The sequence below is a fragment of the Bos grunniens genome, chromosome 7, assembly GCF_055505025.1.
Source record: "Bos grunniens cultivar Pamir isolate PY7600 chromosome 7, Bosgru_T2T1.0, whole genome shotgun sequence".
In the NCBI taxonomy this organism is placed as follows: domain Eukaryota; kingdom Metazoa; phylum Chordata; class Mammalia; order Artiodactyla; family Bovidae; genus Bos; species Bos grunniens.
In genome coordinates, this window is record NC_141171.1 from 95,685,094 (window position 1) to 95,704,909 (window position 19,816).

The following is a 19,816-nucleotide window of genomic DNA, read 5'->3' on the forward strand; positions in this document are numbered from 1 at the left end:
ATGGAGCAATGGCAGGGAGTCTCTAGGAATGACAGCACTGGAGTGGTTTTATTTCTAGCTTCCAATAGGGAGAGGGTAATCAAAAAAAAAACCCAACAAGCTGTCTTGCCTCACACAGCAAACTCACTTGGGTCCATGCCAGTCCTGCCCAGCCTTTCTCCCCTCCCACCTAGCTCGGTCTCCAGGCTCGGGCCCCATCTGTGCCTTGAGCTTCAGCCGCTGGGCTTCCTTTTGGCCACCAGCGCTCACAGTGTAGATTTCTGCTTTGGTTCTTGTTGTTTGGCCTTTCTCTCCTGAAGGACCCAGGGCTTGGGGTGCCAATTTTATTGGGGGAAGCCCTAGTCTTTTTCTAGCTTCTTTCCTTGCCTTTCCTTGATTCCATTCATATCGCAGCAGCTGAACGCAGAGTGCTGCTTTCCCCAGTCCTCTCTCAGCGTGGAGCGCGACCCAGTTAGCTGGAGGCTCCTCTGGCCCTGCTAGCTCTCCCAGGACTCAGCATGGGCCTGAGTTAGGGTGACCTGGACAGTGTGTTCTCGGTGGGGAGTTTAACCCAGGGCAGCTCCTGCTGTCCTCTGCATAGTCCGTTGAGGAGCTGCCTGTTTGGAAAAGAAGCTTGGAAAGAGAAAAGCCAGAATGAGCGGGCTTTTCCTATTGATTTAAGGCTCCCTAGGTGTGTGGGCAAGTCCTGGCGCTGCTCAGAGGCCTCTGTTGCCTCTGGTGTGAAGTGAAAGCCACATGAGGCCGAGGACTCAGCCTGGCGATGTGGTGGTCACCTTGCTGTCTTTCTGTGCAGCATGCAGCTGAGACTGGCGGGGGCTGGCCAGGGCTGTCAGGTGGGGCCAGAAACCAGGTCCAAAGCTGAGATACCTCTGTCCTGAGGCTGGAGGGCAGCTGTGGGAAGGCAGCCGGACAGCCCAAGCTGGTGTCACTTTGCGTGGTGAGCCCTGAGGTCAGGGCAGCTTCATGCAGGGGGACCATGGTGGGCGAAGGGGCACAAGCAGCATGTTGGTGCCAGGAGGTGGGTGCTGGAAGGGGCGGCTGCTCTGAGGATAGAATGGATGAGACTAAACCGGCTGAAGCGCTGTGATGCTGGGTGGCCTTAGATAGAATCCTTAGCCTCTCTGAACTCTATATTCTCATTGGTAAAATATTATAAATATTCTAAATATTTATAATATTATATTTATATATAAATCTAAATATTTAATAATATTTAATTTATATTTAAATCAAATATTATAAATATTTATATAGAATATATAAAATATTCTGCAGGAGATGCAGCAGAACCTAGACTGAGTTCAGCAGATCTCTTCCAATATCAGCATTCTTTGATCCCATGAGTCTAAAGATTTAAAAACTGATTTTATGTGGCTCAGACCCTTCATTCAACATGTATTCCATGTTCTCCTCACTTTGAGCAAACTTTCTGTCTGCTTTGTCAAGAAAATAGCGTTGTGTTGGGGATGAAGTTTCTCCATGATGCTCAGGTGCAAGAATGGTCATATTGCACTATTAAAAAAAAAAAATCAAGCTCCAAATTGTCCCTTAAGAGTGGTGTTAGGAGTCATTAACGCAGTGCCTTCTCTTTAGGGATGGTCAGGCCTCCTTGGAGGATGGCCCAGCCCAGAAAATTCAGAGAGAGATATCTTCCCCCTCCAGCTTATCAGGGTCATTTATTATCTGGGCAGAATGGTCCCTGGTAAGGCTGGAGGCTCTGTTCCCCACGCCTACTCCCACACTCTACCCTGCCCAGTGCAGGCAAGGTGGCCAGGTTCTTGTGGCTGGGGAACTCAGGACTGCTCACAGCTACCCGCCACTTCTCTAGAGAGCCTGCCGTCTTCAAGAAGCTGCATGGCTTTCAGCCTCTTGCACAGCTTGCTACCTCGTCTGGCCCCTTTCTTCATTCCAGGGAAGTCACCCCCAGGGTCTCACACTTACCTTCTTCAACTGCAGTACGCCAACTCTGTCTCCTCTCACGTCACCTGTGAACCCAGTCACACAGTAGGGTTCTTCACTCCTAATGACCATTTGGAGAAACCCAATATGTTTTTTCCAGTAGTCATGTATGGATGTGAGAGTTGGAGTATAAAGAAAGCCGAGGACTGAAGAATTGATGCTTTTGAACTGTGGTGTTGGAGAAGACTCTTGAGAGTCCCTTGGACTGCAAAGAGATCCAACCAGTTCATCCTAAAGGAGATCAGTCCTGAATATTCACTGGAAGGACTGATGTTGAAGCTGAAACTCCAATACTTTGACCACTTAATGTGAAGAACTGACTCATTGGGAAAGACCCTGATGCTGGGAAGGATCGAAGGCAGGAGGAGAAGGGGACAACAGAGGATGAGATGGCTGGATGGCATCACCAATTCAATGGACTTGAGTTTGAGTAAACTCTGGGAGTTGGTGATGGACAGGGAGGCCTGGCGTGCTGCAGTCCATGGGGTCGCAAAGAGTCGGACACGACTAACTGAACTGAGTTAAATAAATATTTGAAAGGAAAGGCTGGGAGGGAGTTTCCACCCTGGTATCCCAGAGACTCGCTTGCGGCCCCAGAAGCACAAAAGTCATCCCAGTTCTTCGAGGCGGGACCAGGAAACACAACACAAAGGCTGACTTGTTCATTCACTAGAGATTACTACAGTAAAGTGAGCAATATCGAATGTGATATCTCAATGGATTTTCCTGCCGCAGAAGCAGCGGGGCATGAATTCCCTCAGTCTCTCGCCTCCCCCACACCCGGACGCGGAGCTGCACTGACAGCTCTCAGACTCTTCCTCCAGTTTCCTAAGAGGTGGTGCCCCCTTTCGTTCTGGCCAGGATCAGGCTCCAAAGCCATTCTCCTTGAAACTCCATCTTTGCCTCTTGCAGGTATGTGTTCCCTTCAGACGGTAAGCTTATTCGTTTCCCTGCCATTTATTAAAAAGGAAATCTATCTGTGACCTCATGTGCCCTGGAAAATATCCCATATCCTCTTCCCCCTTATTCAAACTTCTTAGAGGAGGAACACGTACTCAGTGTGACCACTCGAGGTGCCATTCATTCGCTCTGCGCCCCCTGCAGTCTGGCTTGAGCCCTTGTTAAGGCCCCCAGTGCTCTTCTAATGACAAACTCCAACGGACGTTTTCCAGTCTTTGTTTTGCGATGCGTTTCTGGGGCATTTGGCAACGTGGGTTATGCGCACTGCTGCTCCCCCAAGGTAACAGCATCTTTCCCAGTTTGTCTCATTCATTTCTGTTTCTTCTTAACCACAGGCTCCTCTCTCTGCACTCACCACTCACATGCTTATGTTCCCTAGGTGTCTGTTTCCAGCTCACTGCTTCTCATTATAGCTACTCTTCTTGGGTGAATTTATCTCCTCTCTGGAGTTCAACTACCACCTGTATGCTAATGACTCTCTAATTCGATCTCCTGCTCAGATTCCTTCCCCAAGCTTCAGACTCAACAATTCCATTACCTGTCAGGTACCTTCCCTGGGGATTCATCAGACTTTTCAGATTGGAGTTTTCAAAAACCAAGTAGCACATCCCTCCAAACTCAGTCTCTCTCTGTCATGTCACCACCTCTTTACCCGGTGATCCAGATTATAAAATAATAGCCTTAATGCTTCTGTCTTTCTCACCCTCTTCATCCAACTGATCATTACATTCTGCTGGTTTCCCCTCCCTTGGATTCCTTAAAATCCATCCTCCCATCTGCCATTGCTCCTGTTTCCAAATGTGCCTTCTCTTCCTGGATTGGCACAGCCACCTCAACTGGCTTCCTGGTTTCTAGACTTGCTGCCCTCAATTTTGCTCAGTTCAGAGCTACCTCAGTGATCCACATGAAACCAAGTCTGACCCTGTCCCTCTCTGCTTCCTGGAATCTACATGAGCAAGTTCAGCTTCCCTTCCGGGCACACATGGCCCTCTGTGGCCGTCTCTTGCCTAATTCTCAGGCCTTGGCTCCTACCACTTGGGTTCCAGCAACAGTCAACCGGAGGTAGTTCCTTGTACACATCTCATTTTCCCTCTATTCTTTGCTTCTGCTTTTAAAATTAAGTATCAGGCTGGTATTATAAGGGAAGTTTCAAGTTCAGCTGCTATTAAATATTACAGGCTCTGTGCTTGGGGAGGGAGGAAAGAGAAAAGACTCACAGTTATATTCTCATTTCAGCCCCCTTTCTCCCCCACACAGACAAAAAGTATACCAGGCTTGATAGATTTGTGGGTTCTACTTATTTAAAGCTGTTAATAAGTATTTCAAACCCCGCTCGGTTTTCACGCCAGGCTGTTCTTCCAAACCGAGGAGATTCTTGTTTGTTACAAAGAGTGTGCTACCCTCTAGAGGTGGCTTTCAGAGACAGAGCAGATACCCACATAACAAACCCATTCTGCAGTTTCTCCTGTGAAAGAACTTCATAGTAAGACCTGTACTATTATTGCTGTTTGTCCAAAATGTGTGTTCCCCAGTTGCATCATTTTGATTCACAGAATTTTTATGTGCTTCCATAATAGGGTTTGGGGATAAAGCACACAGTGTACCTCCAGGGGCACTCAATTTGGAGTTAGAGAACTCAAGCTCCAGTTCAAGTTGTTCCACTAAAGTCTCCGAACTTAGATCTCTGACCTGTTAAACAAGGAGTGGAAGACCCCATCCAGAAAACTGTGAATCATCTGAAATTATATTTTGGCCAAACAACTGGGAACAGACTTAGCAATAAATACGTGTTATACACTAAGTATACACAAGGCAGTAGGCTAAGAGCTGTTTTGCAGAGGTTATATATTTACATTTGATTTCTAGACAGTTAAATGAAAAATATTTGAAAAGAATCTGGAAGACATTCAAGGTTTCAATTTAAATGGAGGAGTTTAACCCTGACCCTGAAAATAAAACTGAGCTAAAACAAATTAAGACTTACTCTGAGGTTTCCAAGAGTCTATTACAATATGAAAGCAGAAGTTAATCACACAACAACACACACACACTTTAATTTGTCAGTAAGCTCTGGTGTAAACCACCTTTAGCCTGATCTTCCCTCTGTTTTCAATCAAAAGAAGAAAAAAGAAGTCTTTTATTTAATGACGGAGCCAACTGTGATTTCTCTGTATCTGTGTAATGATGACTGATGATAGGTAAAATTATATTTATTACCTTACAATGGCAGTGGACTCCTGAGAATTTCTTTGACGTTTCCCCCAGAAAGGGAAAAATGATTAAGACACCATGGGTGTTCATAGTCAGATTCGGAAGAAGAGGCCACAAAGCCCAGAACACAGTAGCTGGGAGACGAGAGGTGTGTGTTCTTGTGAATCCACTGGGGATGTGGGCACCAGGTGAGTCTTCTGAGTCGTGGGGAGCCACATCTGTGTGCTGTGCTTACGGTGCTGCTGCTATACTGTGTAATGCCCATGCTCCCTCTGGCATCTGCCTCTTTAGGTGGAAAATGCTGCCAAGGTCAAAGCTGGCCTGCTGTGCCAGGAGACCGGTATGGCAGACTGAGTGGATGGAATCTTCTTCTCAGTTACCCGTCTTGGCGTCTTTGGACATGATCTCTCACATCAAGCCCATCATTCTCCCTCTCTTCATCCGTTTTACTCTCTGTAAACTGCCAAAGTCCTGTGGACAGTATCGGAGAGATGTACCTAAGAGAGTATCCCAAACATTTTGAACACATACAAGGCACTCTTACTTAAAATTATCTCTTTAGATTCTGTAGCTAAGGAACCCTTTGAAAATCTTTTGGGGGCCTTGACCTACTCCACTCAGAATTCCTTGCTGGAGGCACAGCTGGGGAGAAGGTCTTGGACTGAGAAATGAAGAGAGTGAATAGACTTGACTGATGGTGCTTATATTTTCCTTCCAGAAAATCGTGGCACAACTGTTGGCTAGACCATGGTCGTTAAGAAATTCTCAGTGTCATCCTCCACGTGTCAGGCTGAAAACACCAAAACAAAGAAACAAACCAAAATGCTAGAACCGAATTTTATCCTGCTCTCATATTTCAAATGCATTTCAAAGTTCGGCTCCAAATCCTGTGAAGGTAAGACCCTTTGCTTGCTGTTCATCGCTCTCTGATTTCTGACAATCACCATAGGCTATTACCTCCACCTTTGTCATGTTTTGTGCTACTTATTATTCTCCTCTTTCCTTTCTTTTTTCTTCGTAATGCTGATTTACCCTATTAATAGAACTTTAAGTTTGGTGGAGTGAGGTCACAGTATAGGTAGCTTGTAAGACCTAACAGTATATCTAGATACCTGATAATATAGAATGCTAAGTCTGGAGGAGGAAAAGTTATTTGTATCACTTCTCGCACAAAAACACACTTCTCTGTGATTCAGTCTATATTTCTGGTTGGGGGGGGAGCCACTTCACATGTGCATCATGTGGAATCCTAGATCCCTGATCACAGATCAAACCCATGCTCCCCGCGTTAGAAGGGCAGAGTCTTAACCACCAGACCACCAGGGCAATCCCATGAGTTCTGGTCTAAAGAGACTGCATCTTCAATGTCAGGACCGTGATTTGGTGGATGGTCTTGTAGCTCTTCCGAGGGAGATCCCATTGCTTTTCCTGGCAGAGGGGGCGTGTGGTGAGCAGGAAGCGGATGCCCTGCCCAGAGGCCAGGGTAATGGGAACTGCAGCAGAACATCCTGTTCCTGGGAGACCTTCCGCCTGGTTGTTTGTGCTCTGGAGACTTGGCTTCTGGTATTTTTGCGCAGACCTTTGGACCTTGGCAAGGCCACCTGTGTTTCTGTCTTGATGCGTGTGCTAGCCTGGCTCTGGTTATGTGTGTGGTGTGGCAGTGGAGACCGCCTGGACTCTCTCTGCTGAGTTTCCGAAGCACTTTACTCAGAAATAGAAACTATTACTTGGGCAAAAAAGAAAGAGTTTCTTTCCTAATTCTTGCCTGAAGAATGAGGGGATAGGCTTCTGGCTTTAGTGGTGATTTTTAAAGTTTCTGCCTATTGTCAGATACCTATGCAGAATACTTTTAGCTGTATAACTTGAATAATATATACCAGGAAAGCACCAAAAGAGGCTTTTGATAACATAGTGCCAAGTGAGGATAATAGCTTAATGATCCCAAGAAAAATCTTTCCAACAACTTGGTGCTTGGTATTTGTATCAGTAAAATGGAACCAAAATGTAAAAGCAGTATGAATAACAAAACCTTCCTCACTAGGGCTTTGGGAAGGATGCCAGGTAGTCCTCATGAATTATTTTAAATCTCCTAGAAGGAGGGCCCATTTTAAACTCAAGTTATTGCTGTCACTCATTCTTTGTCATGACATTGCACACTGTAAATGGGAAATGAAAGAGTGGATGAGTTAAGTGATGAAGCTAAAACCACACAATAAGCTGGGGAAAACCCCTAAAAGCAAAGAGGTATATTTGCTTCATCAAGAAACACAGCCATATCTGGGCAAATCCCCAGAGTTTAAAGTGACAAGGACACTTAACATAGACCCTGAATTCACAGACATGTAGACAAATAATATAATTACACTGGTGCAATGCACAGGAAATCACCATGGTCCTTTTCTTAGGAGGAGACAGGAGGTGGGACTTGCCCAGGATGAGACTCTTCTGTGATTGATTTGTGGGTGCAGGGAGCAGGTGACCTTGGGGAAGCGCCCCCCCCCCAGGTTCCTGATGGAGACTGGGGGGAGAGGCTGCAGGTGGGAAGGGACAGATGCCTTGAGCTCTGTGTGGTGGGATCCTCAACTTCATCCCCCCAGACACTTGAAGTCTGGCTTGAACTCATGGCCTTTCAACCAGAAAAGCATTACAGAAACACGTTATGACAACAGGCTGTGGAACGGAAAAGATGACAGGGCGAGACTTTGTGAGCAGTCAGTATGAAGAGAAAGAAGGAGATTCAGCCAAGTATTATCTTTACTGTTTGCCCCAAGGTTATTTTTTGCAATACATAATGACAACAATTAAACAAGGACACAATATTATTTAATTTGTGCTGCTGTCTCCCTGGAACTGGAACATATTCTGCAGGAGCCCACTTTTATCTCGAAGGTCCTCTGGCTAACAGTTCCCTTTCAACCAGGTCTCTTTGTGGAAGGAACTTGATACCGAAAACCACTGGTTCCTTTTGCCCTCACCTCCCCCTGGTGGTTACCATGTTTTTCATCTTTGTTCCAAGTTATACCAGTCTGCTTCAATTTTTATTTCTGTTAATTTTTAATGGTTTAGTAACTCAATGATCCTGGCTTTGAATCTCTTGAATGTGGATTGTCAGTAAGGATTGAATCAGCCTGTTGGCTCCAAATAGACTCTGAAATCCAGTAACACTCACGGTGTGTTTATTTACTCAGGTGGCTATTGGATCCCAGAAGGAGAAATGGCCAAAGAGTAGAATCCAGTCAAAGCATCTTTGGTTGCCAAGAGAGTTCTGGTTGCATAAGCTCTGCCTTCATGGAAGCATTCTCCCTTCCAAGGAGGATGTGACTGTCCTCTTTTCTTATCACTTACTTTATTTTACAGGAAGCTTTCATATCCTCCCAACCAGTAATCATATCAGATTTGGTTCCAAGCTCTACAAAGAAAATGCTATGATGATTTTCTGATTAGAGACTAACTTATATTACAGCTGTAACTCTATATGCTGAGCCTTATGCAGAATAATGGAAATTAACTGAGTAGTCAGTAATTTATATCTAAGTGTTACCATCACCACATATGCTGAGGGGAGCATTAGTGAGTGTACTTGAGATGTATTTACGTGGAAAAAATTAAAACAGTGTAATAGAGAAATTCTGGCCCTAGGATTAATAAAACTGTATTTTGTTAAACCCTACTGCCTAAACTATTACATACAAAAGAATACTTTGTCATAGCATGTAAATAATCATGATTCTCAGTGCGAATTATTTGCATTTTAATTGTCACCAGTAATGAAGAGTTTGTATCTTACTCATCCCCTTGTCATTGGAATGGATACATTACCATAATTCACATTTTTATCATAAAAATGTTATCCTAAAAATTTTGGTTACAATCTCCTTTTGTAGAATGACTTTCTGTCTGACTGTTTTGTTTTGTTTGTTTGTTTAAATCAACTGTTGTAACAGTTGATTAAGCTCAACGTGGCTTTTCTGAAAGCCAGCCTGAAGGTTGAATTAGGGATAACAACTTTCACTTTGAGGAGAGGAGCTGAATTTGAGTTCTCATTAGTGTAAGCGCCAGAATAACAACCCACAGTCTTCCTTAATATAGTGGTTCCATTTACATACCATATCCTCAGACTACCTCTACTATGACTTTCTCATGTTGTTCTTTAAAATGATGCATCTCTCACTTAAATAAACTTTCCTTAAGTGGAACTTTTAGATAATGACCTCAGATGAAAAATCAGAATTCCCTACCACAATAGAAGGTAACTGTGAAAAGAAATAATGGTGAAAACAAGAAAATATTATTGAGTTCCAGCTAGAAACAGGAGCCTACCAAGGCACTTGAGCCTAAGGATTTCTATCTTTTGGTCTCTGTTTTGTAGAGAGTTAAAGACACTAAATGGAGACTTTCCTTAGATGTAATGAAGAAAAGAGTGTAGGAAAACATTCTCACACTGTGCTTGAGTGGTGCTGATGCTGAAGCTCCAATACTTTGGCCACCTGGTGGGAATAGCCAACTCATTGGAAAAGACCCTGATGCTGGGAAAGATTGAAGGCAGGAGGAGAAGGGGGCTTCAGAGGATGAGATGGTTGGATGACATCACTGACTCAACGGACATGCGTTTGAGCAAACTCTGGGAGATAGGGAAGGACAGGGAAGCCTGGCGTGCTGCAGTCCATGGGGTCACAAAGTCAGACATGACTGAGCAATGGCGGAACAACAACAGTACCTTCCCCTAGCCCCAAGTCACCTTCAGCTTAGAAAATAATACCTCGGTAAAATGAACTAAACCCTATTAAAACCTCAATGTTTAACAACTGGAGTTTCAGTTCAGTTCAGTTTAGTTGCTCAGTCGTGTCTGACTCTTCATGACCCCATGGACCACAGCACACCAGTCCTCCCTGTCCATCACCAACTCCTGGAGTTCACTCAAATTCATGTCCATTGAGCCGGTGATGCCATCCAACCATCTCATCCTCTGTCATCTCCTTCTCCTCCTGCCTTCAATCTTTCCCAGCATTGGTGGTGTACAGCTCTCCAAGTGAGATCACGTTGAACCTATGGCTCTTATTCTCCAGAAGTCTCCTTCCTCTTGGGGATTCTCACTGCTGCCGCCGTTGCCACCAGGGTGGCCTCGGGATGTGTCCCCCTGGACATCTTGGCTCAAGTAGGAACAGAGCCTTGCTCCTTCACTCCTCTGGGGACATCTGAGAAGAGACTAGACATGTACATAAAACCACAAACCCATGGGATAACAGAAAGGAAATAAGCAGGATAACTTCCTTTGCCTTTTTATCTTTGGAGTTCCCCTGAGGCAGTGGTTCTCAAACTTTCACTTGCATGGAAATCACCTGGAGGGCTTGTTGAACCAACAGCATGCGGGGCCCACCCCAACATCTTCTGATTCAGCAGGTCTGTGCTGGGATGTGAGACGCTCACCAGAGCCCGAGGCTGCAGGTCTGGCGATCGCACTGGGATGAACCCCTGTCCAGAGGAGAGGAGATGCGGTGTCCACCTGCCTTCAGCCCAGGCCCCTGTTGGAGGTTATGTGGGCATGGATCCTAGTTCCAAAGTGGAGAGGCAGCCTATCTCATAAATGAGTTTGAATTTAATTCTCTGTCTCAAGCTAGAACAGCTCTTCCCTCCTGGCTGCCCACATGGCTCCCTTGCACTGAGGTCAGGCTGCCGTGTTTCTCAATCCTAAGGTGCGCATTTCCCTCATTTTTGCATTTCTGAAACTGACATGTATTTCACAGGCATTGTCGGTCATACTGCAAATCCGGTCTTAATTGTTCAAGTTATTTGCACGTGTTTTGGTACTGCCTGAGTGGATTTCATTGTGGCTTAAAATGTTTTTAAAATGATGGTCTTGTGACTGAGCACCTAACCAGAAGTGATTGTGTATGAAGAAAAGCGTGGGAACAGGACATTGGGTCCTACAGTTGGTATTGAAGCAAATATTTTGTTACGAGAAGAGTGATAGCAATTCTGTACTTCTAAAAAGCTATGACGTTAAGATACTTTTAAAATAGTAACATTTATAACACAGCCATTTAAATGATGGTGAAAATGTTACTCTCAAAAATAAGGCATACGTAGAAATTTAAAAATTCCTTTAGGGGGATACATAAACAAAAAAAATTGAAGACCTCAGTTCTACATTGCAGTTCTCTAAATGGTCCTCACAGAACTGACATCTGGCCAAAATGAATTCTTGATCCATTGAAAAATGTGAAAGTAAGGACAGTTTATTCATTTAAAAAAAAAAACTAAGCTTTTCAGTTAAAGTTCTGAATTCTGAATCAGGTCCTTTCTACATTTTTTGATTAGAGGAAGTTAAAATATTCTTTAGTTTCAAAATAGTGATGTTAATACAGAACAGCTCCCCCCTTTCCCGTATTTCCTTTTAAACAACCATGGCTTCATAGAGCCTATGTGAAGAGGCTATATGAATAAAACCAGATTTCATTTTGCTACTGTGATACACAAGTATGACCATAACTTGAAAAGTATTGCAGTTGAAAGCAGAAAAAAATTGTGAGATCCCTGAGAATACATGGGATAAATGTCAGCATCACTAGATTGTTTCAGGCATTGCAGCACAGTTCAACTGACATTACTTTTCTTAGTGGTTGATGATGCTTTAGGTTTGATCAGCCATCCCAGCACCTGGATGAACCCAGGTTCAATACATATGTGCTGAATGAACTGATCGCTAAAGAACTTGGACTAAAGCTCCTACATGGATTATCACTTTATATTTACCCTTATGAACTTGATAGAACTAGTGTTGTTCAGTCACCATTTCCTCCGCCAGGGGCTTTTCCCAACCCAGGGATCGAACCCACATCTCCTGCATTGGCAGGTGGATTCTTTACCCCTTGAGGCACCTGGGAAGCTCCTCTTCTTGTATAGCCTGGTATATAGTTAATGCTAAAATGTGTTGAATATACGAGCAATATGGAACAGTTGAAAATTTCTCCCAATACGAATTTTTTTCTGATTAGCTAATAGTTAGCTTTTTTGAGTATTAATCTCATTACTCATCCAGGGTCAAACACGAGTATCAATCAAATGGCGTGAGAAGGAAATCACTTATTAACTACAAAAGCAAGCAGTGGCTCATATGTCATAAAGATAATTCAGATTAGAATGAATGAGAATCAGGTAGATGGAATTAATATTCTGACAATTGGACCATGATCTAATGAGAAATGAAACATAGTCTCCTTTTGCTTTATGTCCTCATTTATTTTTGTTGGGGCTTGTGGGGATATGCTGGCTTAATTTGCTTTTTGTTGAGTGTATTTCTTGGGACTGGAATAAACGACTAATACCTGGAAAGTGGGTGGCAGGCACGCTGAATTGAGAGGCAGAGCAGACATAATTTCTGTGTCAAGCACAGTTTCTCAGGCTGGATTATATTTGAGATTTGTTTGTATTGGTTCTTTCATTTTCTCTTAACACAAACCTCTGAAAAACCACTTCAAGTGGTTAAGCGTGGAATCACAGGATGCAACGTCTCTTCGACACAAGAGGTCAGCATTTCAACACAGATGAATGGGGTGAGGGTTTGCCTTCAGTTCTGCTGCTTTTCACGGGCTTGATGTGCTTACGTGTGCAAGGGTGTAATTTGTCTTTTGCACGCCGCTTTCATTTCCAGTTTAGAATGTAGACGGCTTCCTTTTAATCAGTCTGCTAGTGCTGTGGGAAATGGTGTCTAACAGTGAGTCTTCCCAGTATTATTGCCCCCACCCCCGCCCCTGCCATGGTTTCAGAAAGCTTCAGTCACCTCTTGATTTATATTAATTTTCCTTTCCCTAAAAGAGGTTCTTAAACTGAGAAGTCTTTAATCTGTGCTTGCTTAATAAATGTCTTGGATGATTTCCTAGACTGCACTATTTTATTGATTCCAATTTGCCAAGAAAAAGGGCCATGGGATGAGTGAGACTGTATATCGATTCTGGGTTTATTTGGGACTTTTGACTTGGCATTGGGTTTCATGATCATGACTCTTTTTTTAAATCGAAGTACTGTTGGTTTACAGCACTGTGTTTCAAATGTACCGCAAAATAATTAAGTTATGTATGTGTGTGTGTATATTTACTTTTTCAGATTATTTTCATTACAGGTTATTATTAGATATTAAATATAGTTCCTTGTGCTATACAGTAGATCCTTACTGATTATATGTTTTATGTATAGTAGTGTGTATCTGATAATGTTAAACTCCTAATTTATCCCTCTTGGCCTTTCCCCTTTGGTAACTATAAGTTTGTTTTCTATGTCTGTAAGTCTATTTCTGCTTTGCAAATAAGTTCATCTGTATCATTTTTTTTTAATTTTAATTTTTAAACTTTAAAATATTGTATTAGTTTTGCCAAATATTGAAATGAATCCACCACAGGTATACATGTGTTCCCCATCCTGAACCCTCCTCCCTCCTCCCTCCCCATACCATCCCTCTGGGTCGTCCCAGTGCACCAGCCCCAAGCATCCAGTATCGTGAATCGAACCTGGACTGGCGACTTGTTTCATACATGATATTATACATGTTTCAATGCCATTCTCCCAAATCTTCCCACCCTCTCCCTCTCCCACAGAGTCCATAAGACTGTTCTATACATCAGTGTCTCTTTTGCTGTCTCGTACACAGGGTTATTGTTACCATCTTTCTAAATTCCATATATATGCGTTAGTATACTGTATTGGTGTTTTTCCTTCTGGCTTACTTCACTCTGTATAATGGGCTCCAGTTTCATCCACCTCATTAGAACTGATTCAAATGTATTCTTTTTAATGGCTGAGTAATACTCCATTGTGTATATGTACCACAGCTTTCTTATCCATTCATCTGCTGATGGACATCTAGGTTGCTTCCATGTCCTGGCTATTATAAACAGTGCTGCGATGAACATTGGGGTACACGTGTCTCTTTCCCTTCTGGTTTCCTCAGTGTGTATGCCCAGCAGTGGGATTGCTGGATCATAAGGCAGTTCTATTTCCAGTTTCTTAAGGAATCTCCACACTGTTCTCTATAGTGGCTGTACTAGTTTGCATTCCCACCAACAGTGTAAGAGGGTTCCCTTTTCTCCACACCCTCTCCAGCATTTATTGCTTGTAGACTTTTGATCGCAGCCCTTCTGACTGGTGTGAAATGGTACCTCATAGTGGTTTTGATTTGCATTTCTCTGATAATGAGTGATGTTGAGCATCTTATCGTGTGTTTGTTAGCCATCTGTATGTCTTTGGAGAAACGTCTATTTAGTTCTTTGGCCCATTTTTTTGATTGGGTCATTTATTTTTCTGGAGTTGAGCTGTACGAGTTGCTTGTATATTTTTGAGATTAGTTGTTTGTCAGTTGCTCCATTTGCTATTATTTTCTCCCATTCTGAAGGCTACCTTTTCACCTTGCTAATAGTTTCCTTTATTGTGCAGAAGCTTTTAAGTTTAATTGGGTCCCATTTGTTTGTTTTTGCTTTTATTTCCAATATTCTGGGAGGTGGGTCATAGAGGATCCTGCTGTGATGTATGTCAGAGAGTGTTTTGCCTATGTTCTCCTCTAGGAATTTTATAGTTTCTGGTCTTATGTTTAGATCTTTAATCCATTTTGAGTTTATTTTTGTGTATTGTGTTAGAAAGTGTTCTAGTTTCATTCTTTTACAAGTGGTTGACCAGTTTTCCCAGCACCACTTGTTAAAGAGATTGTCTTTAATCCATTGTATATTCTTGCCTCCTTTGTCAAAGATAAGGTGTCCATATGTGTGTGGATTTATCTCTGGGCTTTCTATTTTGTTCCATTGATCTATATTTCTGTCTTTGTGCCAGTACCATACTGTCTTGATGACTGTGGCTTTGTAGTAGAGCCTGAAGTCAGGTATGTTTATTCCTCCAGTTCCATTCTTCTTTCTCAAGATTGCTTTGGCTAATCGAGGTTTTTTGTATTTCCATACAAATTGTGAAATTATTTGTTCTAGCTCTGTGAAGAATACCGTTGGTAGCTTGATAGGGATTGCATTGAATCTATAAGTTGCTTTGGGTAGTATACTCATTTTCACTATATTGATTCTTCCAATCCATGAACAATGTATATTTCTCCATCTATTAGTGTCCTCTTTGATTTCTTTCACCAGTGTTTTATAGTTTTCTATATATAGGTCTTTAGTTTCTTTAGGTAGATATATTCCTAAGTATTTTATTCCTTCTGTTGCAATGGTGAATGGAATTGTTTCCTTTATTTCTCTTTCTGTTTTCTCATTATTAGTGTATAGGAATGCAAGGGATTTCTGTGTGTTGATTTTATATCCTGCAACTTTACTATATTCATTGATTAGTTCTAGTAATTTTCTGGTGGAGTCTTTAGGGTTTTCTATGTAGAGGATCATGTCATCTGCAAACAGTGAGAGTTTTACTTCTTCTTTTCCAATTTGGATTCCTTTTATTTCTTTTTCTGCTCTGATTGCTGTGGCCAGAACTTCCAAAACTATGTTGAATAGTAATGGTGAAAGTGGGCACCCTTGTCTTGTTCCTGACTTTACAGGAAATGCTTTCAATTTTTCACCATTGAGGATAATGTTTGCTGTGGGTTTGTCATATATAGCTTTTATTATGTTGAGGTATGTTCCTTCTATTCCTGCTTTCTGGAGAGTTTTTATCATAAATGGATGTTGAATTTTGTCAAAGGCTTTCTCTGCATCTATTGAGATAATCATATGGTTTTTGTTTTTCAATTTGTTATGTGGTGTATTACATTGATTGATTTGCGGATACTGAAGAATCCTTGCATCCTTGGGATAAAGCCCACTTGGTCATGGTGTATGATCTTTTTAATGTGTGTTGGATTCTGATTGCTAGAATTTTGTTAAGGATTTTTGCATCTATGTTCATCAGTGATATTGGCCTGTAGTTTTCTTTTTTTGTGGCATCTTTGTCAGGTTTTGGTATTAGGGTGATGGTGGCCTCATAGAATGAGTTTGGAAGTTTACCTTCCTCTGCAATTTTCTGGAAGAGTTTGAGCAGGATAGGTGTTAGCTCTTCTCTAAATTTTTGGTAGAATTCAGCTGTGAAGCCGTCTGGACCTGGGCTTTTGTTTGCTGGAAGATTTTTGATTACTGTTTCAATTTCCGTGCTTGTGATGGGTCTGTTAAGATTTTCTATTTCTTCCTGGTCCAGTTTTGGAAAGTTGTACTTTTCTAAGAATTTGTCCATTTCTTCCACGTTGTCCATTTTATTGGCATATAATTGTTGATAGTAGTCTCTTATGATCCTTTGTATTTCTGTGTTGTCTGTTGTGATCTCTCCATTTTCATTTCTAATTTTATTGATTTGATTTTTCTCCCTTTGTTTCTTGATGAGTCTGGCTAATGGTTTGTCAGTTTTATTTATCCTTTCAAAGAACCAGCTTTTGGCTTTGTTGATTTTTGCTATGGTCTCTTTTGTTTCTTTTGCATTTATTTCTGCCCTAATTTTTAAGATTTCTTTCCTTCTACTAACCCTGGGGTTCTTCATTTCTTCCTTTTCTAGTTGCTTTAGGTGTAGAGTTAGGTTATTTATTTGACTTTTTTCTTGTTTCTTGAGGTATACCTGTATTGCTATGAACTTTCCCCTTAGGACTGCTTTTACAGTGTCCCATAGGTTTTGGGTTGTTGTGTTTTCATTTTCATTCATTTCTATGCAAATTTTGATTTCTTTTTTGATTTCTTCTATGATTTGTTGGTTATTCAGCAGCGTGTTGTTCAGCCTCCATATGTTGGAATTTCTAATAGTTTTTCTCCTGTAATTGAGATCTAATCTTACTGCATTGTGGTCAGAAAAGATGCTTGGAATGATTTCTATTTTTTTGAATTTACCAAGGCTAGATTTATGGCCCAGGATGTGATCTATTCTGGAGAAGGTTCCATGTGCACTTGAGAAAAAGGTGAAATTCATTGTTTTGGGATGAAATATCCTGTAGATATCAATTAGGTCTAACTGGTCTATTGTATCCTTTAAAGTTTGTGTTTCCTTGTTAATTTTCTGTTTAGTTGATCTATCCATAGGTGTGAGTGGGGTATTAAAGTCTCCCACTATTATTGTGTTATTGTTAATTTCTCCTTTCATACTTGTTAGCATTTGTCTTACATATTGTGGTGCTCCCGTGTTGGGTGCATATATATTTATAATTGTTATATCTTCTTCTTGGATTGATCCTTTGATCATTATGTAGTGACCATCTTTGTCTCTTTTCACAGCCTTTGTTTTAAAGTCTTTTATCTGATATGAGTATTGCTCCTCCTGCTTTCTTTTGGTCCCTATTTGCATGGAAAATCTTTTTCTAGCCCTTCACTTTCAGTCTGTATGTGTCCCCTGTTTTGAGGTGGGTGTCTTGTAGACAACATATGTAGGGGTCTTGTTTTTGTATCCATTCAGCCAGTCTTTGTCTTTTGGTTGGGGCATTCAACCCATTTACGTTTAAGGTAATTACTGATAAGTATGATCCTGTTGCCATTTACTTTATTGTTTTGGGTTCGAATTTATACACCATCTTTGTGTTTCCTGTCTAGAGAATATCCTTTAGTATTTGTTGGAGAGCTGGTTTGGTGGTGCTGAATTCTCTCAGCTTTTGCTTGTCTGAAAAGCTTTTGATTTCTCCTTCATACTTGAATGAGATCCTTGCTGGGTACAATAATCTGGGCTGTAGATTATTTTCTTTCATCATTTTAAGTATGTCTTGCCATTCCCTCCTGGCTTGAAGAGTTTCTATTGAAAGATCAGCTGTTATCCTAATGGGAATTCCCTTGTGTGTTATTTGTTGTTTTTCCCTTGCTGCTTTTAATATTTGTTCTTTGTGTTTGATCTTTGTTAATTTGATTAATATGTGTCTTGGGGTGTTTCGCCTTGGGTTTATCCTGTTTGGAACTCTCTGGGTTTCTTGGACTTGGGTGATTATTTCCTTCCCCATTTTAGGGAATTTTTCAACTATTATCTCCTCAAGTATTTTCTCATGGTCTTTCTTTTTGTCTTCTTCTTCTGGGACCCCTATGATTCGAATGTTGTAGCGTTTAATATTGTCCTGGAGGTCTCTGAGATTGTCCTCATTTCTTTTAATTCGTTTTTCTTTTATCCTCTCTGATTCATTTATTTCTACCATTCTATCTTCTAATTCACTAATCCTTTCTTCTGCCTCTGTTATTCTACTATTTGTTGCCTCTAGAGTGTTTTTAATTTCATTTATTGCATTATTCATTATATATTGACTCTTTTTTATTTCTTCTAGGTCCTTGTTAAACCTTTCTTGCATATTCTCATCCTTGTCTCCAGGCTATTTATCTGTGATTCCATTCTGATTTCAAAATTTTGGATCAATTTCACTATCATTATTTGGAATTCTTTATCAGGTAGATTCCCTATCTCTTCCTCTTTTGTTTGGTTTGGTGGGCATTTATCCTGTTCCTTTATCTGCTGGGTATTCCTCTGTCTCTTCATCTTGTTTAAATTGCTGAGTTTGGGGTGTCCTCTCTGTATTCTGGCAGTTTGTGGAATTCTTTTTATTGTGGCATTTCCTTGCTGTGTGTGGGTTTGTACAGGTGGCTTGTCAAGGTTTCTTGGTTGGGGAAGCTTGTGACAGTGTTCTGGTGGGTGGAGCTGTATTTCTTTTCTCTGGAGTGCAATGAAGTGTCCAGTAATGAGTTATGAGATGTCTATGGTTTTGGGGTGACTTTGGGTAGCCTGTATCTTGGAGCTCATGGCTGTGTTCCTTTGTTGCTGGAGAATTTTCTTGGTATGTCTTGCCCTGGAACTTGTTGGCCCTTGTGTGGTGCTTGGTTTCAGTGTAGGTATGGAGGCGTTTGATGAGCTCCTGTCAATTAATGTTCCTTGGAGTGAGGAGTTCCCTGGAGTCAGGGTGTGGACTTAAGCTTCCTGCTTCCAGTTATTGGTCTTATTTTTAACAGTAGTTTCAAAACTTCTCCTTCTATACAGCACCATTGATAAAACATCTACATTAAAGATGAAAAGTTTCTCTACCGTGAGAGTCACCCAGAGAGGTTCCCAGCATTACATGAAGAGAAGAGGGAGGAGGGAGTTAGAGGTGACCCGAATGAGATGAGGTGGAATCAATAGAGGAGAGAGTGGGCTAGCCAGTAATCACTTCCTTATGTGCACTCCACAACTGGACCGCTCAGAGATGTTCATGGAGTTATACAGAGAAGAGAAGAAGGAGGAAGGAGACAGAGGTGGCCAGGAGGATAAAAGGGGGGAATGAAAAAGAGGGAGACAGATCCAGCCAGTAATCAGTTCCCTAAGTGTTCTCCACTGTCTGGAACACACAGAAATTCACAGAGTTGGGTAGAGTGGAGAGGGGTTAGGGAGGAGACACAGGCAACCTGGTGGAGAAAAATGAGAGTTCAAAGGGAGAGAGAGCAGTCAAGCTAGTAATCTCACTCCCTAGTGAAAAATGGGTACTGAAGATTGGGTTCTTAAAGGTACAAAATTGGTAACAAATACATAAAAGCAAAAATTAAAAATGTAGAGTAGAGTTTGGAATTTCAAAAATATGATATTAAAGAAAAGAAGGGAAAGAAAGAGAGAAAAAATGAACAAACTAAAACAAACAAGGTCGTGAAAATTATAAAGAAAATATAGGTACAAAATTGATAACTAATACCAAAAAGCAAAAGTTAAAAATCTAGAGTAGAGTTTGGAATTTCAAAAATACAAT

At 41.6% G+C, this 19,816-nt stretch overlaps 1 protein-coding gene across 2 annotated transcripts in view; it reads left to right on the forward strand.

The window, feature by feature from the left end:
* The window catches only part of CAST (calpastatin), a 770,242-nt gene that overhangs the window by 283,798 nt on the left and 466,628 nt on the right, over window positions 1–19,816 (forward strand). The window contains exons 1-2 of one of the 2 annotated variants that reach the window (XM_086413228.1): window positions 2,761–2,871; window positions 5,849–6,025. The gene's annotated coding sequence lies outside the window, so the exon portion shown is untranslated. Of the gene's footprint in view, window positions 1–2,760; window positions 2,872–5,848; window positions 6,026–19,816 lie in introns of those variants that run through there. The other variant, XM_086413227.1, reaches the window with a different exon arrangement.